A 27182-nucleotide genomic window follows, 5' to 3' on the forward strand; every position below is an offset into this window, starting at 1 on the left:
AGCATGGTGTAAGGTGAGTCATTTCATGACTTTTTGCTAAGATGGCTTGGGCCACTGCATTTAGGTCACTGAGCACCACCTAATTGATTAGGATTAATTTCTGTTCAATAACCTTTATTTTCCATGACTCCGGAGGCTACGAGGTGGCTGGATTCTGGACATCTGAGATTAAATATAAACGACAGATTTGCAGATAGTACAGAAAACTGAACTTTAGAAGAAAGAGCAGCATTAGAGAGTTGGAGGTGTCCGAGTGCTGTGGCCACAACCAATCTGCTGGCTTGGGAATAACTTTGAGCCGTGGAAACCATACCTGACATTTAATGAACCATGATTTCTCACCTCTGTGCGACTCTTGGGGCCCCTGGGCAGTGCCTTCCCAGTGCATACAAATTCTTCAACCCTCTATAAACGGACTGAAGAAAGTATAAAGAAGCAGGCTTCTGGAAACTAGTTGGGAAGATTCCAGCTCTCAGAAGTTGAAAGAGCATAAATTCACCATGCCTGCATCTGGCAAATGTTTTCCTCAAGTGCCAGGGAAGCGGAAAGTCTGCTTATGCCTATTCATCTGAGAGACTGTTCAAGAGGTCAGTCTTGACAGAGTGACACCCTTGAAAGACTATCACCAGGATTAATATCCTTGATAGACATCCACTTCCTCTCACATCCCCCGTTTCTTGTTTCAAAATAGAAACTCTCTCTCTTTTTGTATTATTTACCATCAGCCTTCAGATAGTCTATAAATTCCTGTGCTTTTTCTATCGTTCCTTCTCTTGGAGCTGTGTGAATGGGTGAAGGCAGGAGGAGGAAAAGCAAAAATAGGGATGGAAATGGTGATGGATATCTTCACCCTACTAGCAGAATTATTCTTTCCTATTTGTATTCTTTGTATTCTTAAATCCTTACAGTAAGACTACAATGATTTTTACCGAGTAGTTTGTAACAGGAGAGATGTCTTTCACAGATTTAGACCAGAGAAATCCTGGAACCGGACCATATGCCCCTTTCTGTCCGAGTCCCCGCATTTCCATCTAAAGGCAGGCAGGGAGGCTGAGCGGGCAATGCCCACACACGTCCCTCCCTGCTACGCAAGGAGCGTGCACACACCCAGCAGCTGGGATGAAGGGTCACAGCCCAGATGCAACATCTCCTCCCTCAGCACAGACACTGCTGTAGATGTTCAGGCTGTGAGGACCTGGAGTACTGTGTCCAGTTCTGGGCTCCCTGGTTCAAGAAGGACAGGGAACTCCTGGAGAGGGTGCAGCAAAGGGCTACGAAGATGATGAGGGGACTGGAACACCTCTCTCACGAAGAAAGGCTGAGGGATTTGGGTCTCTTCAGTCTGGAAAAAAGAAGATTGAGGGGGGATCTTATCAATGCTTGTAAATACTGAAAGGGTGGGTGTCAGGAGGATGGGGCCAGGCTCTTTTCAGTGGTGCCCAGCGACAGGACAAGAGGTAACGGGCACAAACTTGAGCACAGGAAGTTCCACCTAAACATGAGGAGGAACTTCTTTCCTTTGAGGGTGGCAGAGCCCTGGCACAGGCTGCCCAGAGAGGTGGTGGAGTCTCCAACTCTGGAGACATTCAAAACCCGCCTGGACGCGTTCCTGTGCCACCTGCTCTGGGTGACCCTGCTCTGGCAGGGGGTTGGACTAGGTGATCTCCAGAGGTCCCTTCCAACCCTACGATTCTGTGATTCTGTGACCTTCACCGGAGCATCGTAGCTGTTGATCACTGCCAGGCTGCCCTAAACCAGGTCAGTGAGAGGGAAGGAAGAACAATTAAAAGCCTCAGCAATAAGTACGACCAAGGCAGCGCTGTAGCTGTCCCATGCCTGGAGCACAATGAAAGTGAGAATTAGACTCTGTAGTGCTCCTCATCCAACGCATCAGTCAAATGTCACCCCGAGCCATGCGGCATGCAAGCCACATGACAAAGATCGGGACATACTTTTTCCCAGCAACTGACAACACACATTTGTGAGGCACAAAGATCGGGGAACTTCAGAATTCATTTTACTTTATCTTTTAAAGCCCCCTCTTCTTTTCTTTATCTGTATCTTCCCACAGAGAGTATTTATTAATCATTTTTTTTCCTTCTGAATTTTTATAGCGGTGAAATTGCAGTCAGCGGTTTACTGGTGCTGGCTGCCTATTTGACATGACAATTATATCTCTGCCATAATTCCTCTGAGCCATTTTAATGGATCTATTTGTTTCATCTCAGTGTTCTTAATTTCCTGAATATGTTCAAGTCGAAAAATCGCAGATGTGCTTGCTATCAGCGCGATTGCCTGCAACACACGCTGAATGCATTAGAAACGCCAAGTCGCCGTGTAAAAGAAACACATTACATCACAGAGATAACATTTGTCACCTCGCGTTGGTCTCCAGCAACAAACAGAGGGAAAATAAAAACTACACTGGTTAGGATATCTTATCTGGGCGAAGGCAAAAAACCCAACAACTTTCCATGTTGCTGTCTCAAGCAAAGATTGCTTGCAGATGCTCGGGCTGTTATCCCGCTTCACATCTGAGCAAGTGTTACTGACTGCAATTCAGAAAGGCAGGGGGAAGGGAAAACCCGCCTCCGTTTTTCTTGTAGCAGAATGACAGGCTGCCGGCTGGACACACGCCTGGCAGATGGCATTTCAAAGAGTTTTCATGAACCATCTGGGATGTGTACAATGATTACAAACCACACTTACAACAAAGCCAGAAGGGTTGCTTCACAAGGGGGATGGGGGGAGAGGGCGGGCGGAAAGAAAGGGTGAAAGAAAAGAAAACCAAGAGGCACGTAAGCAAACTCGATGGCTCTTCTCAGGAACAGGACGCTAAGAATAATCGGCACCTTCCCCCCCCAGCCCTTCCACAGGCTGAAGCAACTGCTCAACTACTGTGCTGCACGTGTGTGCACAGCCCAACACCGTCGCAGGATACAAGCTGCCTTTGGAGCCTTCTGCTGATAAACTCCAAATTGTAATTTGTCTACCACCATTAATGTGACTTAACTATGTACAAAGCACAGCGTGCGAGTCCTTCCCTCCCCCTTTAAACTGCATTTCAGCATCTTTACCGCAGGATGGTCATCACTGAAGGAGAGGGCTATGGAGACGACTGTACATTTTATCAGAGCTAACAGCAGATCAGACCGCTGATAGAATTAGTTGCGCCCAGTGAGCGATGTAGACGGCCCGAACAGGAGTTAAGATACTCCACTAGAAAAGGTGAGCCAATCATATTTAAATACGTTAACCTGCCTGCCATGTTTGCACTGAAATATTAAGTGGCATCAAATCTTATTGCCATTAGGTAGCAATTTAGCTAATTAATTTGAGCTATGTCCCACTGTGTGACGAGCTCAGAATTGCTAATGCTACAATGAGAAGGAGCTGGAGGAGCAACTGAATGGTTACTGACTCCTGCACATTTAATGGTTCATAAACTTTCACTCTTATTTGGCTAGAATGTCCCACAACATATAAAACTAGTTAGAGACATTAAATTCACAGGGGAATTGCTCAGATCTTCTGCAAGCACGGCAGACTTAAAAAATAAAAAATAAGGCTACTGGTTAGCATTGCAGCTTTTACCTTCTCTCTTGGTTTGGGGAGGTAAAACTGCATAAAAGGTGTACATTGAGGTGGTCGATGCCCCATCCCCGGAAACATTGAAAGTCAGGCTGGACGGGGCTCTGAGCAACCTGATCTAGTTGAAGGCGTTGCTGCTCATTGCAGGAGGGGCTGGACGAGATGACCTTTAAAGGTCCCTTCCAACCCGAACTAGCCTATAATTCTCTGATAACATGGGTGGCTCAGATGCCAGGTGAAATATTTGCCCAGCTGTTGGTTTACTTATCACACCCAAGCTAGCTGCGTCCTAGTTTATTCATGCACCACTAAATGCCACAGAAGAGGGATCTCATCATGGGCTGGAGACCCCACCTGAGAAATTGTTTATAGACACAGGCGAGTTTGCACACGCAGAGCCCAATGCTGTACTTAAGCTAACTAAATTAAAGCTCGTCATCCATGCCTAGAATAACTGGACTGTGGCTCAGACATACTGATGACTATCAAATATTATTCTGAATAATTTAAGTGTCCATTTAGAAGACAAATAGCAGCTACTGTTGTGTTGCCTATCATCCATGCTGACAACTACCCAACATGAGCCTCAATTATAGTATGACCAGATTGTTAATATGTGATTCAGGGCTGTTTAGCTCCGTATCAATCTTACCAGGGCCTCATGTTAAGCTGTTAATAGCCACTGATGCCCTGCTGCTAAATTAATCAGAATCTTTGCTTATTGTAATCTAAAAATAAGACTTCAAAGGGTCTGTAGTCACTTCAATTACTTTCTTGTTAAAACAAAAACAGTTCTTGAGCAGTAATTCTGTTACCATGTACCAAAACAGCCCCTAGCAAGTCATTTAGAAGTTTACTTCTGAAGTGCAGAACACCTATAATGCCCATTTGCAAAGCAATGATTTCTGCAAACTCCTTATCCGATTACACTGGCTGGCAATGACAATTTAGTGAGCCACCAAAATATCGCTGAACAAACCATAAATCATTTGCTTCTCATATCCACTGACCAGCTTCCTCTTAAAATGACAGATAATGTGGGAGTTGTACACTCAGAGCGATGATGTAGTTGCTACAACCATATTTTATACAAACTCAAGTCACTGATGGTTACCACAGGTGAATGGAACTGTAGTAAATAAGGTTTTAAAGTGAAGTGTAGAGGGATGCTACTGACTCCCGAAGCTGCAGCACCAAGCGCTGTTGTGGGGGTTTGCTGAGAGGCTGTTTGCAGGCAGGTTAGAAAGAAGGATGCTGTTCTTGCCGTTGCTCTTGAAGACTGATATTTTTCTTCGTTCAGCAAGAAGGGACGGCTCTCATCACCTACACTGAAAAAATCTTCAGGTGCTAAGGAAGAAACATATTAAGGAAAACAGCCCCTCTTCCCTCTGCACAGTGTTTAGAGGTCACCTTCCCCAACGTCACAGGATAATGTGGAGAGCCTGCCTCGGCGCTCCTGCAGCTGTCACCAATGGTGCCAGATAACTGGAAGGCGGGACAAACTCCACAGACAGCTAATGGCAAGCGGAGAAGGGAAAACACAGAGACAACCCGGACTGTCTCCTGAAGAGGCCACCTGATTACCAGCCATGCTTAAGGCAGAACTCATCTGCAGCACAGTATCAGAAATAGCCTTATCTACATTAACAAAAAATAAAACGTAACCTATCTGTAAGAAAACATTGTACACAGAAGTACTTCAGCTTATTGACTTCTGGCATTATCCAAACTAAGACTACTGATGGGTTTTCTTCAACAGCAGTAGAAGGAATTGTATTTGGACACTGTTATACTATCCATTATACACATGTGTGACCCCACTTACCTATGGTAAGGCGTAAGGGTAATTTATCGTATTGACTACATGAAAATACGAAAGTTTCAGAGACCTAGTCTGTTACAAACCAAACATGTTTGACTTATAAATACAATTTTTTCCTAAAAAACCTGGATCTCAGGAAGCTCATTCCGGGATTTTAAGTGTTGTCTGTCCCTTCACTAGCCAGTGACTTGATACGTATAACCCACAAGAACGTGACAAGCATTCAAAGTGTCTCGGTGGCGGAGCAGAAATTCAGTCCAAAGGAGAATGTGGTCTGTCGCTAGAAATTACTTCACAGCTCTGTTAATGATGCACGCGCAGGAACAGATGCTGATTGACTCTTCCTGGCCACACAGACAACTGCAGTACTCAAAGCAAAACTCCTGTCACTGTGGTGAGCAGGAATGACTGATTAAACCCAGAAAACAGCTGACCAAGACAAACCTGTCTTTCTACAGACACATTTCAGAGAGAAATGCATTTCGTCGCTGTGGTCTAAAGTAATTTTTCTTCTACAGGGGGAGATGGAAGGGATTGTATAAAGAGCTTGGTATCTCCTTCTGTTCCCACCAGCCTTTCCAGCAACACTTAGTGTCCAAAGCTGGATCCCACAGCAGCGGCTTGTGAGGTTCCCCTCTTGCTGTAAGGACTGTGCTGGCCACGCACACAAGCAATGGCAGGTTGATCCTCAGTGCACGTAAAAGCCGCTCTCCCTCCTTCTGGGGCACTGTGTTCAGTCGCATCCCTTGGGTGCCCTCTTTCAAAGCTGTACTGACTGCCCGGAGCCTCCCTGGAGGAACGATTCAGCCAAGCCGCACAGCAACAGCTCAGAGTTTGTATAGACCCTCCAGGCAGCAAGTTATTTTTGTCCCTTTTAAATCTATTTTTGGTATTTCTGTGGCCTTCACTGCCACCGAATAAGAACATTGATAATCTTCAACACATTTATCCTTATAGCGTTTTGAGGTAGAGAAAGTGGGTTTGTTTCTGTTTTATAGCACAAGATCAGCAATATCCAGACTCTCGAAGGACTCTAGGAGCCTAATTCTAGAGAAATCAATGGGATTTAGGAAACCCTACAGATCAGGATCAGGGCCTAACAGATTAAAAGGGACAAAAATAACTTGCTGCTGTGCTGGGGCTTTGCAAGCCCGTTTGTATGCGTTGTGAAACACCACACCATGGCTACACAAAGCCAATTCAGCATGAGGGGGTTCACTCTCGACTCTAATATCAATTTAAAAGAAACCGATAATTACCTGACGACTAGAAGCAAGGCTACAAAACCCGCCGCACTCCCCAAGAAAGCCACTTAAAAAAGCCCTGTTTAAGAATCTATGCCAAATTTTGAATATTTGGCATACAGCAGCACCTCTCTGACCTGGGAAAGCAGGTCAGAGATGGTACTACTGCAGTGTGGTAGCTGCCAGTGCAGTTACAACCTCTTTGTGTGTCCTGCAGAGAATTCACTTCCTTTCTCCTAAGGAAAAACAAGTATTCTGGCATTGAATAAAACATAAATAATACATTTCTTGGGTTTGCAATAGCAGCAGCTTGCCTTCTGGATCTCTCTGAGTGATTGCTGTTACCTCACCAGACACCTGCAGCCAAATCCCTCTCATTTCCCACGAGGTGGGACACCCACCAAGAAGATTAAACTTCATGAACTAATGAGTTTGCCATTAATCCTGTGTTCATGGAGTCCAACAGCATGACATCCACTAATTTAAACTGTGAACTACTGAAGAAAAAGCAAACTATGTACCCTCCTCGGCGAGAAGACCTGAGCCGTAACTATGCACAATTTTATTCTTTCTAATATATGGATTAGTGTAATAAAGTGTAATTTTAAAAATCAATAAAGCTGTAGTAATGAGATTGCACTGTAATGTTCTGCTTTTAAATATTGGCACAGAAATGAATGAAAATTGCCATTTGTGTAAATGTGTATGTGACTTATGGGAAGTGAAATTAGCTGAAAGTAAATTAACCGGGTGATTATATATTTGCGTTTATATTCAGGTTCTCTTGTATGTACATTTTCAGAAGTCTAGATAATGCTACAACCATGACACACACCTTTACTTCAAAAGGATCACGTTTCTTCTATGTAAAAATTGTCAAAGTTACTGTCAGTAGAAATTTTGTCTGTCTTGGAAAAGACTACATCTGAAGACGGTAAATTAAATACATACACTGGATAATTACCGAGCACCCTTATTAGCTGGTTATTTTTAAACCCGTAGATCATTCACTCCAGACTTTCTCAATTCAAGCCCAACCTGATCCCTTGCAGCGTTTGCTCAGAGCAGCTATGGAAATGCACAATGTGTATTAAAAGGACTCTTCCATACAAATGTACGCATCTGTATTAAATACAACAGGCCAAAGGTGTGGGGGAGTAAGTGCTTAAAATGTACTTTGAAATAAGTCACAGGAGACCCAGGATGTCGGGTCGCTCCCACGCAAACAGCACTTTTAAACAAATACCTCATTGTCTTATTTATACTTTCACAAGGAAGTAGTTCACCTGAAGGTACAACCTCTCTTGCATTTTTCAGCTTTTTCCATGGTTATTTCCAAAGCTATCCGATTTCTGCAAGTTGCCTAAGGGAAGGTGTACCCCAGTCTGAGAGTTTCCCGAGTCAAGGGCTAGCATCAAGCCAAGCTCTGAGCTGGTGAGCGGAGGCTCTGAGCTGCTGAGAAACACAACCCCCACCAGCTCCCTCTCACGTTTGGCTGAGTGGTTGAGCTTATGACAGTGCAGTATGAAAAACTGGTTTCCATTAACTATTGGATCTTCACAAGGCTTGGTACAAGTCTTGAGTAGGTCATATTTGAGTAGAATTATCGAACAGGTAAGAAAAAAACTACCCTTCAACTTTTTGCTTAATGTTACAGAGAAAAGACTGGGAGGAGAGAGCTTTGGGAAAGCTGGGGGACACCGCACTGGGACTGGGCGTACTGCAAACTCTTGCAAGATGAATCACCAAGTCACAAAGCAAAGAGAGACACAAAACCATGCAACTCAGATAAGCAGAGTTCACTGTCTTTCCAGGGATAATTAAGGGTTTTGTAAACACTGCACAATCCTTTTCACCCACCATGAAGTGCTGGAGGAATCTCTCAATTTAGTGGAAGATACGCAGTAGATTCTTGAAGGAGAAACAGTGAACAAGAACACAATGACCAGTTTTACTTTGGATTTTTAAATGGAAAAAAAAAAACAAAAACACAACAAAAAAACCCCCAAAACACAAAAACAACCCAAAATATGTTTGGACAATATATGTGACTACTGAAACCAAAGGAAAAATAAGAAAAACACATCAAAAACGACTGTTAGCCATAACTTTGTAAACCTGTCTCACAGTGAGATTAGCGGTAGACCTTCCAGGGGCAAGGCTGCCTGTTTGTTCCCCACAACAGCACTGCTACACAAGCTGCCACAATTATTGGAAGGAAAAAACTTATCTCTTTTCTTCAGAACTCAGATACGAAAAAATTTTAATCTCCCCGAAACAAGGTGTCCTATTTTCTATTCCACTTCAAGGCTTCAGAGGTGTCCTATGAACAGATATTGTAATTAAGCACATAATAAATGGAGTATCCAACCCAGACTGAACACCTGCAGTATTTCAATTCAGTTTCTATTCAAAAACAATGTTTGCTTTTGACACCTGCATACCTATGTGCTTAGAGATCCATGAAAAGATACTCTGCACTTTAAAGCCATAGTAATAAATAGGAGATTATTTGATATCCAACAGCTCAGCTGCTTCAACCAAGATCGCTTACCTCCCTTGCTGTATTTCTTCCAGGGCTGTTTGTACTGCCAAGATAAGTACAAAACAATGTGGGTCCTCCCTGGTTGGGTGTGATATAAAACTCTTTCCGATGACTTTAATTGCCCTTCTAGCAGACCTTTAATTTGCAGTTAAAAGTCTTAATAAAACACCTCACCTAACGGCGTGTGCCTAAAACTAGATCAGTTCATTAGTCTAATCTCTGTAAAATTCCACCATAGAAAGGAAGAGTCATATAAAATGTACACATTTCTCTCTGAGGCATTTCCTGAAATTTGTTTCAGTGACCACATCCAGCGCACTGAAAAGAGACATTCAAAGAGAGAGGTTTTCTCCTTTTTTTTTTTTTTTTATAAAACAGAACACTACACTTCTACAGGACATCAATAAAGTTATTTAAACCAGTCTTTTTCTCTGAACAATGTACACTGGAGATGGTATACTTTCTCCCCTAGCCCAGAGCCGCAAAAGGCTATAAAACTAATGGACTTCCAACTGCGATAACCTCATCACACTCTTAGAAAGCCATGAGTCTCCTGTGGCTCTGCAATTTTTGGCTCTGCCCACTCACCAGCCCTTGGTTCAGATGGCTCTTGTTCCCTGACAAATCCTCCTTGACCTTTGCTTAGTAGTTTTCCAGCTTCGTATTCAATACTGACCAATAAATGCAAATGTATCAGCTATAGCAAGAAGTATGCAGATTACAGAAACACGCACTTATGTAGCCATATGGATGCACTTGCTGTAAAACTCAAGGGAAGGACTAGAACAGACAGCAAATCTACCCAGCAATATGCGCGTTTAGGCACTATTCCCTACAGATCCTGTGCCTTAATTTTACCTGTTCTTAACTGCTACCAATTTCTGTCTTTTTTTTCAGTAGCTCTGTATGCACAGCATGCTTTAGTTCTTCATGATTGCTAACGCTTTAGCTGCTTGAAAACATTCTCATGGTTCACTTTCTGTAATGTTGAGATTAGGTAACTGCTCAGGATGCTGAAAAAACGCCAAACATTGAGAAGCTGATTGGTGTTTGAGTCTCAGATTCATCCCTATTAATAACTGGAAGCGTTAAAATGTAAAAGAAAACAAATACATTAATTTTAATTCTTTTCTTACCTCACTGAAATAAAAACTATTTGAATATTTTATTACTTACCGTTCCCTTGCGGTAAATTCCACACCCCCAGCTCTAACACAGAAAAAGCTTATTAATCCTTATAGCTTTGTAAGTGCAATAAAATACTAAAGAAAACACAAGTTACAATACATTTTCCTTACTTTTAATTAAAACACTGCCAGGTACAGTAAGCCTGCTGGTTAGGTAGTGCATAACTCTGCATCTTTGCAGTTGAAGCTAACTGTCATGCTATTGATAATGTATAACAGGCTTCTCCATTTATTTTATTGCTTTTTCAGTTGTACACAAATAATAAAAACCTTGCCTCACAATCCCGTCATCACCTATGAATTTCACAGGATATACACCCACAGGTTACTTTACTCTGCCTTTCTGAAGCCAAGCACCAGCCCTATAAAATACTCCAGTGCTTAAACTGGGGACAATGACATAGTGTTTGGCTTAAATGGTCTTTGCTTCATTTCATCTGATTACTCCTAGTTATACCTTCTCTCTGTTAAATGTCCCTGCGCAGGCGTTTATAGCTCTGCATTCACACAAAACAATCATTCCATCACATTACACACTCCGTCATTTTAGTAGCTTCTTGCAAATCATTTTCTGCAAGTGTCCCAATTTTAAATGCCATTTTAAACTCATCTGCTGGTTTACCAGTGCCCTTCTGGGCAACAGGCAGCACGAGATGCCACATGGAGCCACAGCGCCAGCAGCTCCCGCTTTCACTGTGGTGAGTAAAATTCCAGAGTATCTCCAGGTCCCCACCGTCACTGGTTTGAATGCAACATTAACAATCAGCACACAAAAATTATCCTCGTGCAACTGCCTGGCAGCCCAAACAAAATGAGCTGTTTCTTGTCTTGCCTCCAGTTCCCAACAAACAAAAACACCACCAGGTTTTAGCTTGTACCTGTCTCAGAATGACACCGAGGATAAAGCAGTAATCCCCAAAACCACAATTAGCTCCTCAGCTTAGACACAGTTGGCGGAGGACGTTGTGATCTGGGTGGTGAGAAGACAGTTTCCCCAGAAATCTGCCTTCTCATGCTACCAGATCAGTACATGCCTGGAAATCGAATGCTTGAAAACACACAATCAGATCCAGGCTTTAGAAAAACACCGAGACGAGATTCTCAAACGTACCTCAATGTTATTTGACTTAGAGGACAGTCAAGCGATTATCAGAAAGACAGAATGCTTTTCTTGAGGACAAGGATGTCACATAGCAGGTTAAGACCTTACCAAAAATATGAAGTTTAAACCTGAACTCCAGCACTTATTTACAAAGTGTGGAAGCGTTTATCCTTTGACAACTGCATTGAGTCCTTCAGACGACTGACGCAGGTGAAACCACCTTGCCAGACAGATGCTGGTACAGAACTGGTCACGGCACTTGTTGCCAATCACCTGCTTAGTTCAAAGCACACAAATACCCCAATTGCTTCAAGACCAATTTCCATGCTTCGTGTTAAACACACGGTCAAGTTTCTGCAGGACAGCAGCCTAGAGGCAATAAATGTTTTGTGGATCAAAAAAAAAAGAAACAAATTATTTTTTTGTTGTTGTTCTCAGCTGGGCTTTTGACTCAGGACAGGGGGTTGATTTAAGATGAAGCATGGCTCCCACTGGCCGTCGCGCTGGTGGAGTCGCGGCTGGCAGATGTTAGCGGGGCCTCACCGGACACCCATGCTGACACTGGGCTGTGAAGAACAACGCGTTTTCTTCACATCTGCTCTCACAAAGGTGACAACCAGTGGCAGAGCAACATGGCGGTCAGAAAAGCTAGTGACATCTTACCCAGGAGACACGGTGAAGCAGAGCCTCGATCACCTGACTAGCCATTCATTAATCTGTTAGGAGCCTAAATTCCCAGTACGATGACATATACTTAGATGAAGTCATAAATGAGATATAGCAATAAAGCTCAAACATTCAGAGCATGATTGGTGATGTATTATTTTGTGGCACTGGAATCATTTTTTTTAAAGAAACATTTCTCTCACCCTGCTGAGGAAGCATTGCAGAAAGGCAAAAGAGAACCGGAGGAATAGGAATCCCTGCTACCTCTGCAGCTGCAGGATGAGGGTGACCAGAGACCAATGGATGTGATATAATTTAATCACAGCCATTTAAAATATTTAAAATAACAATAAAACAGGATCACAGAATGACAGGGGTTGGAAAGGACCTCTCAAAATCATCTAGTCCAACCACCCTGCCAGAGTAGGTTCACCCAGAGCCGGTAACAACCAAAAAACCAAACACCCAATACTCCAACACCCATGAAAAAATCTGAGCAACTCCCACTTGTCAGTATATTCGCCTTCAAAATGCCTTCAGCAAGGTGAGAAGATGAAACTGTGTCCATTTTTCAGATGGGTTATGGAGGCACAGAGCAGCCAAGCTGGCAGCCCAAGCCCAGAGCCGATTAGGAAGCGAAAGAGCAGAAGGTCACTCATATCTCATGATTCTGTGGTTGGCAGACAACATTTTGGGGCTAATAGCATTAGGTGCTCTGTGATGCTGATCTGTTGAGATAAACGTGACAGTCCTCGGTGATGGCTTCATCAGGGGGAACCGCTGACTCAATATTTAAGCACAGTGGCAAGAGCCGTTTACGTGCATACATTGAAAAACAACAGATGACTTCTGGAGCAAAACACATGGGCAAAATTCTCTCTGAAGGCAATACAAAGGAGCCAAAGTAGCTAAAGCACTTTCCCACAGTGACTGTGCAGTGAAGTAAATTAGAACTCCTTGTGGCAATCATCCATTATCCCATTTATTTTTAGCAATTCCAAGATTACTAACTGGAAAGCACCAGTAAAACAGTATTACAAGGAAATGCTTTTGATGAACTGCCACTCATTCCTTTCAGGTCACTTCATACCTCAACAGAAAATGTAAAGTTTTAAAGTTTGAAACATTCATTATAGCATTTTTCCTACCACTACTGCCATTTGTTTAAGTTATGCTTTACACTTTCTAGATGAATCACATTAATTATTATTTTATTATTTTTTCCAAATTAGGCTATTTCTAGAGTTGAAGAGGAAAACGCAATTATTAGCCCTTCAAAACATCCGTTTGGCAAAAAAACATGGTGAAGGGAAAACATTGCCAAGAGCTGTGAGAAAGTATTTTTTCTATTACATAAATATCATCCTCTCTTCTCGTGGTAGCTCTCTTCCACCTACAAGAACTTTTGAGATATGTCAAGACTGTAAGCAAGCATATTTGAAAGTCACGGCTCTGAGACATTCTTCAAAATACAGGAAAAGTCATTAACACTTGTTTCCTTGGAGCCAACTCTACCAGGTTAGAATTGCAAGACCTGCAGCTCAGAGAGACTCATCTCTCCTCCAACTCTATCGGTTCTTCCCAGCTCTCCATTAGAGGCCACACAACTGTTATTCGGAGAGTTGAAGCTGATTTCCTGGATCATTTTACTCAATGGGTATCTCATTTATTATTGAAAATAACAGAAACTTGACCTTCCCTGGAGACTTTTACAGAAGTTCAGAGCGTAGGTGAATTTATCCAACCTGCACAATGCAAGTCAATTCCTCCCAGGGTAAAGCAGCATTCAAAGCGAACAAGGCTGGCAGAATTGAACCTTTTGTGCATAATTAATGAAACCATCGATCAGCAAGAGCTTGGGTTCAGAATTTTTCTACAAGATAAATGCACATGGATGAACTTACACACTTTTTAAAAAAGTCTAAGTTCGAGAAAGCTTCTTTGATTAATAAGAGTCTCTTGCTACCGCAAACCTAAGCAGACATTTTCCATGGAGGACACATGGGCATCATTCATCAGAAATGGTTCACAGCAAATGGTGCCAGTTGTGACTTGCTTGTCACAGATCTAGATACAGCCTCTCTCAAGGACAAGTACATGATTTCCTATTCTATTCCCCACCTGGTGTGTACAAGCAATTCCCATTAGCACCAGTGGGAGTTATTCATGTGGTCACGAGAAGACACCAACGAAAGCTCAAGTGCTGAAGATATATCTACAGGCACATCCGAGTACTATTTCATGATCTTTAGCTTACACTCATAATCTTTTTGGAAACCATGGTGACAAGTTACCACAACGTGTGAATTTAAAAATAATAATGAATTAATTCAGACTGGTATACATGCTAGTTGGGTAGCAATGGTCACCGTATCTATATAACTGGATTTATAAAGCAGCTCATTCTCAGCCATCCAGCACTTGCTGTCCCTCTTCCCAGGCCTAATGGCAGTGCAAAGAAAAATGAGTTGCTAGTAAGAAGTTTATTTCGTATGCTCTGGATTACAGACACAGGTCAGTCACTTCATGGACTGGCTGATGGGACACCTACTTGATGACATCCTATTTTCACATACACCGTTCCCATGCAAAAGACTTCAGATTCCTTGGGTGATATATGTAAATATTTAGGTAAAAACTAGATTTTCCAAAGCTTTACCCTCTCATGGGACACTTAAAGGTAGATTTTTAAGAGGGTTCAAGACCAAAAAATGCAAGCTTGGAGGAAGACTGGCTCTGCAGTACCAGACATATGGGATAGCCCTAACCTACCTATTTGCTTTGCTGATGCCAAAACAGTGTAAAAGTGGTTCATCTCTGGGGCTGGAGGACAGCAGAAGGTGAGATTACTCAGGAGAGAAAGTAGCCTCTTTAAAGGGCTGTCACAGGCCCATTGGTAGCATCAGTCCAAGCATCCAGCATAGCTTTCCTAACTACCTCATTCCTCCCCTTCCTAAAAGTCAAGACAGACTTAAAAAAAAAAAAAAAAAAAAAAGAAAAGAAAAAAAGACCATCTTAAAAAGAATTCTGTGATGTTCAAGATACACAGTTACTCTGATCTTACAACTTTCAGAGCCACACCTTCCCCACTGTCCACCATCGCAAAGGCAAGTTTTGAACTAAACGGGTGGTCCCCCAAAGGCACCTACCACCAGTGTTCAGGTACCGTCAGTGGAGAATCCCTACTGGCAGCTACAGTTGGTCCTAATGGTCAGTCTCTTTGCAACTACGAAGGACAGAAAAACAACTCTCCCTATCACATCTTTCAGCGATGATGCCTAGGCGTAGTCACTCTGGCCTTGAGGTAAAGGAATGGACTAAGTGACCTCCTTCAAGGTCTCCTCTTAAGACTGCAAATCACAAGAGCTGGCAACACCGTAATCATGTAGTAGAAATTTCAGGAGGGCAGAGTCATTCTAAATTATGTCAGAGTTGTAGTAAAGTGTGCTGGTAGAATAGGTTGTTTGGTTTTTTTTAAAGGTATCAAAGCCAACTCATTCATCTATTTAGAGAATGCCTCTTTTAAATGAGTTTTTACATCTACACTGCAGTCACTCGAGGACAGAGCTCAGCAGCCAAGTATTTATGGATTTGTTAGGGCAGGTGCTGCAGCTTGCCAAGGGCAAGAGATTGTGCAACTGGATTATGAACAATACTCAACTTCAAATCCAGCCAAGGACCTTTACACACCTGTGATCAACACTTAACAGCGTAGACAGAGCAACACACTCACCTCCTCATGCAGGCTTATGTAAATTCACGTTGCAGATTAAAGGTTTAAAAGTTTGTGAGATGTTGAGTTTCCATACAGATAAGCATGATGCCACATGCTCAGCCAGCTCCCACCCCCTCCTCACCTCCAAGCGCCCCTTGCCCTCCCGCTCCACTTCACCCCCTCCCACTGCTGGCTCATCCTCACAACATCCCTTCAGGCAGCACAGCGTGGCAGCCCTCAGTAGTTGTATTTGGATTTAAACAATACCAACTAATTTTAAATTATATTCTGTATAACCTTGGAAACAGCTGTGTATGGTAAGCGTGGTCCAGGCAGATAAATGCTGGTAACAGATGACTGAAAAAATATGTTTAGAGAGACAGAGAGAGAGATGGATGAACTAAAATGCCTGTACTCTTCAGCTCTCAGCTTTGTGCAGGGCTGCAGTTTTCTGGCTAAGCAGATCAGGAGGCTATACTAGAAAGGTTTATTATAATTATGTTTTTTCATACCAGTTCAAGGAATTCCCTCCTCCCTCACAAACACAGGGTTTCTGTCCCACTCTTGGACAGGACAGGTGAGATCAGAAGGAAAAAATTCCTGCTTTTTGTATAACTCCAGTTATGCTAGATTTGCTCCCAACACATACTAAAATTTTTGCAGCATGTTAGTTGTTCAACCTCTGCTAAACTAGATTTCTCCTCTCCTCATCCCCTTCTATCCCAGTGCAAAGGGCAGCGGACAACCTCCTTTCAGGAGGTTGAAACTGCATCTTGTTATAGGTGTTTCTGGGAGAAAAGTATCCTTCTCCCACATCTAACACATCCGTAAGCTAGTCTATCTTTCAAATGCATGACTTGAACCTTGGGATAAGGTCCCAGCCAATGAGGGATGAGAACTCCAGGTGGGGACACCCGTCCCACACAAGTTGCAGGAGCACTGGACTGTAATGCCACTTCTACCTACTTCTGCTAAAGTAGTAGCGGCTACAGAAGATGACAGTTCCTGCATCCTCATAGTCTGCTTCAAGACATGCCTCTTGACACCACCAAAGCAAATGGAAGACCAAATCTGTCACATGGACTGTACTGACTTATCTACACTAAGAAGCAGGTCTACTTAAACTTCTCAGGTCATCCAGACACGAAGGTGTTCTTAGAGATTAAATCCTGGAAGGTTTTTTTTTTCTCTCCTTAGAGAACCTAAAGGAAAAGCAAAAATGATGTTACGTCCCTTTCTGAGAGCTAGCTTGGTTCACATGCTAAGATCAAAGAGCAGAACGTGTCACGGTCTGCATAATGGGTTCACACCCCAGTTTGGAAAGCATAAGAGAACACCAGGGTTATGCTCATCACTCACCAAGAGCTTCCTGGGGCAAGTTTCTACCTCATCTTCGATGCCATCCCTCCCGTACTTTGCACACCTCTCCACATGCTCCGCATCCTGATTTTGTGAATGCTGAATTTGTGCAATATAAATAAGGCCATTTTACAGGGGTCGCTCACTTCCTACGGGCCAAGCTCAGAAGCAGCGAGTTTGTCATGGGACATCAGAACACTAAAGACCTGTCATCACTTTCTAGGCAATAAGTTTTTATGAAGGTCTCCTACAAACACAGCCTCTTCCCCTTGCCTCTCTCCTCATGCATTTCCAAAGGAAACACAAACGGTTAATACTCAATTACCTTGATAAAATGACACATCTCCTCCGCTCTGCATGTTTCACCTCTGAGCTCAATGAAAATAAGCAAGACATGATTGCTCGAGCCCAGGTCCCCACAAACATACAAATAAGGAACAGCGGTGCAGAACAGGAATGCATTTCCCCTTCAAAGCTCTGCTGACAGATGGGTCCAGGCTTCATTATCACCTCTGGAGTTTACACCACTATATGCTATAATTAGAAGTGTGTCAAAACTCAAGCCAGAGCACTGCAACCATCGCTGGTCACTTTGCTGGCATGAATATGATAACCAGCAGAGCAGGAGACAGAACTCTTATCTGAGTTCTTAAACAGAGACCAAGTATCACCCTCTTCTTCTGTTTGAAAAAGACCATATTGAATGTTTTAAAGACCATCAGGCTGGTTCATATTGCAGAGACCCCAGGGACCCAGGTTAATGCCTCCTGCCCTGAATTCATGTTGCAAATGGGGCTGGGGGTAACAGGAGGAAGAGGGCAGGCTTTGCAGTGAGAAAGAGTTAAAAATGCCACTAAAAATTTAAAGAAAAACAACTGTGAAAAGCTGACCTTTGTAAAACAGACTCACATGTCAAGTACCATTTTCATAACTGATTAAATATATATAAAAGTTTTTATACAACTGTATTATTAGATTGTTAAATGTGTATACTCAAATGTTTCAAATAGCTCTGCAGGAGCCATTCCTCACTCTCAGTAAATATTCACGACATTTTGGCGCACTTACTAGATTTTAAATGCCGGAACTCACATCTATTTTTTTTTTTTTCCATTTGTTGCACCAACCTGCAAATTCTCCTGCGTTTGTGCACTATGGATCTTTTCACAGCCATTCACTAACTTCAGATGCTTAATACTTTTGCAAAAATGTCATGGATCCCGGTTAGTAACAAGCTTTCTAAACAGGAGAGAAATGTTTATTGCTTTATGCCCCAAATCTGCAGACTGTTGCACACTCCCCAGCCTGACAGTGAGCAAAGCTCAGGTTAAACAACGCGTTTATACAACTGACATCCCAAAGAGGAATTTTTTGTTCTGAGTTTCTCTAACTGCTTTAAGGCTGATTGCACACACTTTATCTCTCACCACGGGAAAGACTATAAAGCTAAAGTGAGTTTTTATATCCACATTTCAGGATACTCAAAGTACAGGGCTGTAATAGAAATGCTGACATTATCCAGTTATAGTGGTGCAACCTCTCTATCGTAATTACGTACAGTTGGAGATAATAAGCACTGCTGATTCAGGAGGAATCTCTGATTGGGCTGGAAAATGGAGAAGTGTTGGATAATCTGCTTCCTAAGTGGCAACAGCAGGCCTAAAGAGCATAAACGGAGCAGCAGAGTTGGTAAGGAAACAACAACAAAGTCCAATCATGAATCCTTAGAGACACTTTTACTACTTTTGTCGTTCATGTGATTGCAAGAGACCTAAAGGACTCATTCAGGACTTGGGCTAAAAGGACATCGCAAGTCACCTGGAGGAGCATGCAGCACGGATGGCAGGGAAAGGTTTGATTATGCGACTGAGGCAGTGGGCACCCAGTCAAGAGAGCACACAGCACTGATTTTCAAAAGAACTGTGTTCCTTCCCGACCTCTTGAAAATCAAACTCCTTTAAAGTATCTCAAATTCAGCACCAAAAATGAAGGCACACAGAAAAAAAAAATCACAACATGCATGTGATACTATATTAAAACTGCCTGAATAACCTGCAAAAATTGCCTTGAAATCTCTGATACTATATGGAAAAAAGCCTAATAAAACTGTTTCAACAAGTAACTTTTTGTTTAAAGAGGGACAGACTCTTTCCCTCCTTCCTCCTCTTTTTACTTTGCTCTGGGGGAAGGAGGGGAAAGAAAGAGACAAAACTTTTGGCGAAGACTGTTCATTAGGCTCAGTGTTTTCCTGTACCCCTTTTCTTTCCAGATCTCATTTTTTAAAATATATACATAATAAACTTCCCATAAAATGATAGTTTTCTCAAAAAATGCTTGTTTGATTGATACAAAAAGTTCTAAATGCGACAGTGACTGGTTCTAATTACTACTAATAAATGCATAATGAATGTTGATAAGATTAACAAACCATTCCAAAAATTTGTTACTATATTCACTCTATAGCATAAACTGTAAATTAGCAGTAATGCCAGCAGGCTATTTATATTCCCAGATTAACAAAATGCAAGCAGATCATATAAGCATGAGCTCGAATTTTGCAAAACAGAACACCTGGGTAAATAGTAAGCATAAAAGAAAAAAATGCAAGTTAATATTTGTCTAGCACTGGGTATTATGGAAACAGATACAGGGGCTTTGCGACATTTACCCTGAAGGAGAGAATGTATTAAGATGGTGGAGCACAACACCCTTACCCACAAAACAGACCAGAGGAGGTAAGTGGCTCGGCGGTCCCTCGATGCCGATAGCCTGCTTTCTAGGAGCGCGGCTCCACGCCGAGCCCCATCCCGGATTGCCGCGGTTAGAGGAGAGACAGGTGAGGATCCACAGAGTGAGGGCCCTCCTGGAGTGACAGCCAGGCTCTGCCAGGTAGGGATAAAATCTCCAGGGAGCTGGGCAAAGCCGATTGTCACAGGACCTGCTGGAGCGTCACCCCTCGCTCAGCGGACAACCCGGTCCCTTGCTGCCGTGTCACTAACAGGGCGGGGAGAGGGATGCTCCCCTTGGCCCTTTTCCCAGTAAGATGCCAGAAATGGCAGCACCCCACGCAGCCCTTCCCCTCCCTGGCGGCACAGAGCCCGCGGCAGCCCCGGTCCCTGGGTACAGAGCGGTGCCCCGGTTCCTTCCCACCCTCCCTGCCAAAACCATCCCAACTCCCCCCAGCGTAACCTGCAACCCCGGCAGCTCCGTCTGCTCAGCTACCCAGCATCACCTACTGCACCGCAGGAGAGGCCAGGGAGGGAATGCACACTTTCTGGTTGGCTTCCCATTCGCCTGATGCCCTAGGGCACTTCCAATTTAATATGTATTTCTTTTTAAAGTTAGTGGAATTGAAATAAATCCATACTGTTTGCCAATTTCCAGCTTACGTAATCAAAGTCAACTGTGCATTCACAAATTCCCCCCTTCTCTGCAAGTTAATCTGACAGTAGCGGGAGGGATATGTAGCGGGGGAAAAATAATCTCCTGTGGCACTGGCTTGATTTCCCCCAGAAAATAAAATGCCTTCAGTTTATAATGGCCTGGAAATGAATTAAACATTTTGAAATCCATAAAGGAACCTCAATAATAAGATCTTTAAAAACTGCAGACACAGTCAAAGCAAAGGAAAAAAAAAAGAAGCAGAAATATGCTTGAAATTAAGTGGAGACAAATCACTAAGACACGGATACGGTGAAGCAAAGCAATAGGCGCACCAGGGAGGGGGGAGAGAATCCATTCACCAGTTCACATGTTCAGCATCCGCTTTCATCACATACGAAACAAAACAAAGTTACTGCAGCTACAGTGTTGTTCACTTATCAAAAAGACCTAATTGGAGTTTTAGTATACAGAAGTATCAGAGTTTTAGAACCTTTTGTTTGAAAGCTGATAGAGGCTCCCTGGCTAAATAAAAGCCCATCGCCCCTCTGTGCTGGGAGGTGCTGAGATCCAGGCATTTGCATGGCTTAAAATGGCTGCAGCGGTTCAAGGCTTCTGTAACTTATTGTACGCAACACCACGGAGCACAGGAGAGGGGTCTCTTTCCTGGCTATACACTATTTTAAATTTAACAAAGCCAACATAATTAGTCCCATGAGAACCCCTTCAGTAACAGCTTCAGCTCCCAGCACTAGCGAGCTGTATGCTGTGCAGTAATTATGCTACCAAGCTGTCAGAGCCTCCTTATCTGCATGCAAATTAGTTCATATGCTATACATCTGCTATAATGACAGTATTAAAACAAGAATTTTATAATGAAGCCATCCTCTTTATAGCAACATAGCACAATTACTTTATTAACATATTGCACGTCTATGTCTGTAACCGCTCCCAGTCAAATAGCCAAATTTTCCATTCCCCCATAGAGCAAGATCTTCTTTGCTTCTCTCCCCATATCTGTAAATAAATCCACAGAACAAGAACGGGAATTTCTAAACTACCTCCGTACAATACCACTCCTTCATTGTTCCTGGGGAAGTACTGCACCAAATGCCATTAAGTGTGACTAGGTGAATAAATATTCCCATAATGCTCCAAAAGGTTAGGAGATGAAACAGTAATAATCAAATCAGCAGCTGTTTGCTCCCAGCCGTGACATCAATCATCAGCTTCTGTCGACCAGCGACTGCCAGCACCGTGGCCAAACGGCAGCGGGAGGGGGAACACAGCCCCGCCGCAACCCCGCGTCCACCCCGAACGCACAGACGCCAAAAGAAATGTCAAGCAAAGAAGGAAGCGTAAGGCAAGAAAAACCTTCCCAAGTGAGGAGCGGGCAACGCAGACCTGGCACCTGAAAGGGCTTCCGCCTGGAAAAGGCATGCCGGCGGCAGCCTCCGCGCGGCGAGGGTTTCGGAGGGATGCGAAGGCGAGATGGCAAAGCGTGGCTGCCGCCCGCACCCCTGCCTCCGCCCCTCGCAGCGCCTGCAGCACGGCGGTGCTCCGTACCGCCCGAGAAGCATCCTCGCCTCTCCAAAACACGCAGCAGCGCTTCACAACACATCAGCATCAGCTCCCGGCCCCAGCCCTCTTTCAAACACTAGTGTCAGGAAAGTTTGGTGGCTTCTCAGTCCCAGAGCTTTTTTCCAGTTTGGCTTTTGGAATTGTTATGCAATTCTCTACAAAGCTTAATTTACAGTAACTAACCTGAAAGAAATAAATCAATAGAGGACTTGAATAATTTCCTTCCAATTTCAGAGTTCTTCTCTTCATTACATTGAGAGCAACTGCTTGGTTCTTTTACAGTTAAAAAGAAAGAGAGAAAACACACAGAAAGCTATGTGATCAGCCCTAAACCTTCAATAAATCTTTACACCTATTTCTCAAGCAAACACTTCATTTTTAGGTCTATTTTTAACCTTCCAGCTTGTATTACCACAAGCCACTGATGCTCTGGGGGAGCTGCCAGGGATTTGCACTCGAGCCTTCTTGCAAGGACATACCCTGAACCCAGCTAGCCATCTCTCCAGGGTAATGAGGAAAGGTGATTTCTATTAACAGGGAATATCAATTCCGGTATCTTATTTCACTTATTTAATCTGATGCAGTTTGTTTGTACTTCTCACCAACTGGTTACGTTTCGAACGTCTGCTTGGGAATACAGCGGTTGAGCTTTATAGGCATCGTCCACAAGCGGGAACAAAGGCACGTGGAAGTGGAGGGGGAAAAAGAAACAAACAACAAACCAACAAAAAACCTTTTCCCCTTTTCATGTTAGATTTCCCCAAGCGTCAGAAAGGTGTGGATAGGTCTCATCCAAAGTTTCTGCGCTACTTTGTTCTTCATGCAAATCATCTCTTTCATCAATTATCTTAAAGCCATTTATAAACATGACTGCCGTTTCAAAGCCAGGAGGAGATAGGTGAGAATTGCCATGGACAGCACAAAGATGTTCAAATACTAAATAAATCCAAATCTTCTCTTAAAACCCATATTTACAGCTTCAGTAAAGCCCTGAGCACTGACACCACAGTGCATAAAACAACAAACAAAAGAGCTAGGAAAAGGCATAGAGCAATGCTTCTTTCTTCCCTACAAAAGCTTGTTTTATTTTTGTCAGCATAACCTGTAGTTTGCTAGGTTTCTGTGAGATCAAATATTTGATCAGCTTATGAAAGGAATGATATTATGTGTTTGCCTGGGGGAACAGGGTCACCGGATTTTGTGACCCTGGAGTTTATTCCAGCACTTGGTTCCCATGAGAAAAGTACTAAATTACCCTTTTCCTTTGGGAGAAGAGAAAACAGAATCAGAATATATCAGAGTCCTCCCGCAGCTACTAACAAGATCTTCTGTAGCCTTTGACACCACCTCATGAAATAATGCAACAAAAGCCATCTTATTAGCACTCAGAGTGCACCTAACCAAATGGACTGTATTTTCAGAGCAGTCAGTCGTGCAAAGAGCAGCTCAGTCTTATCTGCTGGAAACCTCTCCTACTGCTGCTCTGCCATTCAGATCTCTTACGCGCTGCTGCTGTTGAGGGTGAACTCTATTGTCCCTTAACATCCACCAAAAAACCTTGTCATTATCTGCAGCAGGGTTTGGTTCATGTCCTGGAGGTGGCATCTATCTCACCTAGCTTTTGAGGCTGACAAGGGAGACATCTCAAATTGAGCTAGTGCTTCAGACTCCCTTTGCTCTGAATGGCAAGACACAAACACACTCATCCAGAGCACCACCCAGGCCAACAACCACTTACAATGAGCTGAGCTGCACTCCACGACCATCATTGGCCTTAAAGGGCTTCCAGAGCATTAGCTCAGATGTAGGCATCTGCAGTCAGGTTTGATGAATCCTACCTCAGGAGCATAATCAACCCAGCACCATCAACCCAGAGTCACCAATGCGGCCTCCTCAGGGACACTGAATTCTGGTGTCAGCCCCTCCTTGCTGCTCTTATCACTATAAGCCCCTCTGTACTTCATCTGGCACAGCCTCAGCTTCTTCATCCTGTCCCTGGGACTGTCCATCCACTCGCGTTTCCTTCTTCCATCTCCAGTGTCTTTGCGCACTCCTTCAAAACTGGACAGGTTTTTTCAGGTTTCCTGGTACATTCCCAGCACCTCCCTCCTCAGTGCTCCAGACAAGCCAGCTACTTGCCATGGGGCAGACTCTCCCCGGTTGCATTTTCATGATATACTACGGGTCAGTTCTCCACCTAAGACAGAAGCAACATCTTCTGCCGCCTCTTCTAATCTCAAGGTTTCTTCCATCAACTAAATTGACCATGAACCTTTGGCTGCGGTTTGGCAGTTGAGTTACCGTTGCCTGCTCACATTTTTGTTGCATTATTAAAGAAGAAATTCTGCCATCAGCACAGTTAATCTGATGGAAAATAAAATCACATGGAAATCACCTGCAAGGTGTGCTATTTTAGATGGGACTGCTAATGTAGGTCAAGTTTTATTTTAAAAAATCCTAGCGATATAATTTGGAATGGGAAAGTTCTCTGGATTGCATATGCGTTTATTAAGAAACATCTTATGAATTCTGAATTTTGAATCTATCCACCATTGCCTTTTAAAGGAAAATCACATAAGCATATACAATTTGCATTCCCTGATTTCAACAAGCCAACTCCATGCTTGCAGTTCATACATTTTGAGAGATATTCATAAAAATGGAAATTACTCTTTCATACTTAAAAAAAAGAAGTCAAATTTGACAGTGAAAAAACACCCAAAGCATTTGAGAATCGGCTCAGGATCACTTCTTGATCCTGTTACAATTCTGGCTGCCCAATTCATTGAGATAAGTATTGTGTAGGCTCCTCGTATAAGTAAATCTTCCCAAAGCCCATTCTACTCTAGCAGCAATCCTTGAGGAATTTAAGAGTTTTCCATACAGCTTTGGCATTTTCTCTCCCTCACGGCAGCAGTATGGGCACAGCTGGGAAATCGCAGTAGCACAACCAGACTGCAGAAATGCTGTAGAACCACCTTGAAATACTGAAATATTAAAGTGACCTTGTTTTTTAACATACTGTAATATACTTAGTGTGTACATGACCCACATTATAACTTCAGGGTTTGGGCTTTTTTTTTTTTGCTTAAACGATTGAGATTGCTATTGCTCCCGAGTAAAGTTTAATCATTATAATATTTTAATTTTGTAATTAAAAAGTATGGAAGCCAATCCCAAACTGGGAGTACCATGGCTGCACTTCACAAAGGAGAGATCTGATGAAAGATAGAGTAATTTATTCACTCCTCTTTCCTTCACCTAGAAATTAAACACTTCACAAAAGACCATCAGCAAGGTACTCAATTTGTAGACACTAACAACCTTGGCAGTGTCCTTTGCGGAGCAGCACAGCTGTTTAGTTGATGGGCACCTTGTCCCAGTAGGGAAAGTTAGAGCCTTCTCCGCTGCAAATGTTGGCGTTTTCTGCTTTTCAAGCACTCTTGCTTTGTGCCTTGCTTGCAAGAGAACCCTGTACAGAAATATTGCCACCATCGCAAAGACTGGGAACCTGAAAAATTGCTCTGTTCTAGCATTTGTTCCGTCTTAAGTGTATTTAAATTCCAGCAAGCGTTTACATTGCAAGCAACCTTTGTTGCTTTCAAAAATTAAAGGAAACAACAAAAGGTGAGCTTTTCTGAGATTTTTAAGTGTTCAGATCCAGCTCCCACCGTTTAGCACTGACCACAGCCCAGCTGTGCTGCAGCACCTCACTCCTTAGACCAACTACTCAATTAAAGTATGGTGAAATTAGTGAGGAAAACTCATTTCACCTTACCTTTGCCCTGGGCTAAATGCATTCAAACGCTCATTTTCTGCAGTTTATCTGACTGTTTGCTTCTAACTATAACATCTTCTTGACAAAGATTTTACGTGGGTCTCCCATCCCTCAGCAGAAAAAGAAGAAAGTGCAACCTCTTCCTCCGGCACACGCTGGGGAACTCACCAGCCTACAACCTTTACACGGCGTCTCTAAAAAATTTGTTCCTGCAGTGCTTTCCCAGACTGATGTTTAGTAGTGTCAACCTCAAAAGACAAAAAAACATGACTCTGAAAAACTGGTTTGGGTCTCTGATTTCCAAACTCCCTTTATCTGTTGCCATGTACATGCAACGCTTTGTACTGCTGGCAAAATAAGCAACATTGAGAAAAGGAATTTTGAAGGGCTTCTCATATCCCATCTCTAACCATCCCACATAGGTAATCCTAGCTTGGTTTTCCTTTTAATCTTGCTGGAGAAGAAAGGTAGCTTGTGCCTAGCAACATTTCACAAAAAGCCATATGGCTCATGATGCAAGCATAGCAAATTGGCTGTTCTTTTCCCTGAACCTAAATGAGATTTTACTAGGTACACGAGACACAAAGTTTCTCTGAAACCCTTCTTCCAAACAAGACCACATTTCAGGAATTACACTGCAAATGAGATTTATTTTTGGCATCTCAAATGGGGCAAGGTTAAGCAGAAGACGGTAGGAAAGACAAGGACTGAAATCCAGTTTCAGGATCCCACTTCTAAGGTCTTCAGGAAGTTGGACTATTTAGTAGAAACCTGAGAAGTAAAAGCAACAGTTCTCCTATTGTTTATTACCTTGTATGAAGTGATTAATACAGCAGTTTATTGCCTCGGTTGCACAAAAGAACTATGTGCCAACTCTTCCGGCTGAGGAAAAAGCACCACATTGCTTTGCAATTAAAAACAACATGGAAAAGTGCCAAGGGTGAAAGGTGGAGAAAATCCTAATCTCCCTCAAGCAGAAAGAATGAAAAAGCAGAGCAATGGCACAAAATCGCTTTCTACCTTTGCTTCTGCTGCTTCTGAGATTATAGACAGTTGTGGCCAGTTTATTGGGAGTTCAAGTGATGGTGAGAAAACCAAAGCGGAATCCGTTAACTTGTCTTTCCAAAACAGAGGGACCATTAAACACTAGTTAATACGAGACCTTACTAAGTCAATATAGCCTTTCTCTTTTACATATTGCTATTTCATCC

The 27182-nt window shown here is 43.0% G+C and overlaps 1 protein-coding gene across 29 annotated transcripts in view; it reads right to left on the reverse strand.

Moving 5' to 3' along the window:
- Positions 1-27182, reverse strand: part of MAGI1 (membrane associated guanylate kinase, WW and PDZ domain containing 1) — a 368017-nt gene that overhangs the window by 97923 nt on the left and 242912 nt on the right. The gene's annotated exons all lie outside the window — the stretch shown is intronic.

Source organism: Rissa tridactyla, chromosome 10, assembly GCF_028500815.1.
Source record: "Rissa tridactyla isolate bRisTri1 chromosome 10, bRisTri1.patW.cur.20221130, whole genome shotgun sequence".
Taxonomy (NCBI): domain Eukaryota; kingdom Metazoa; phylum Chordata; class Aves; order Charadriiformes; family Laridae; genus Rissa; species Rissa tridactyla.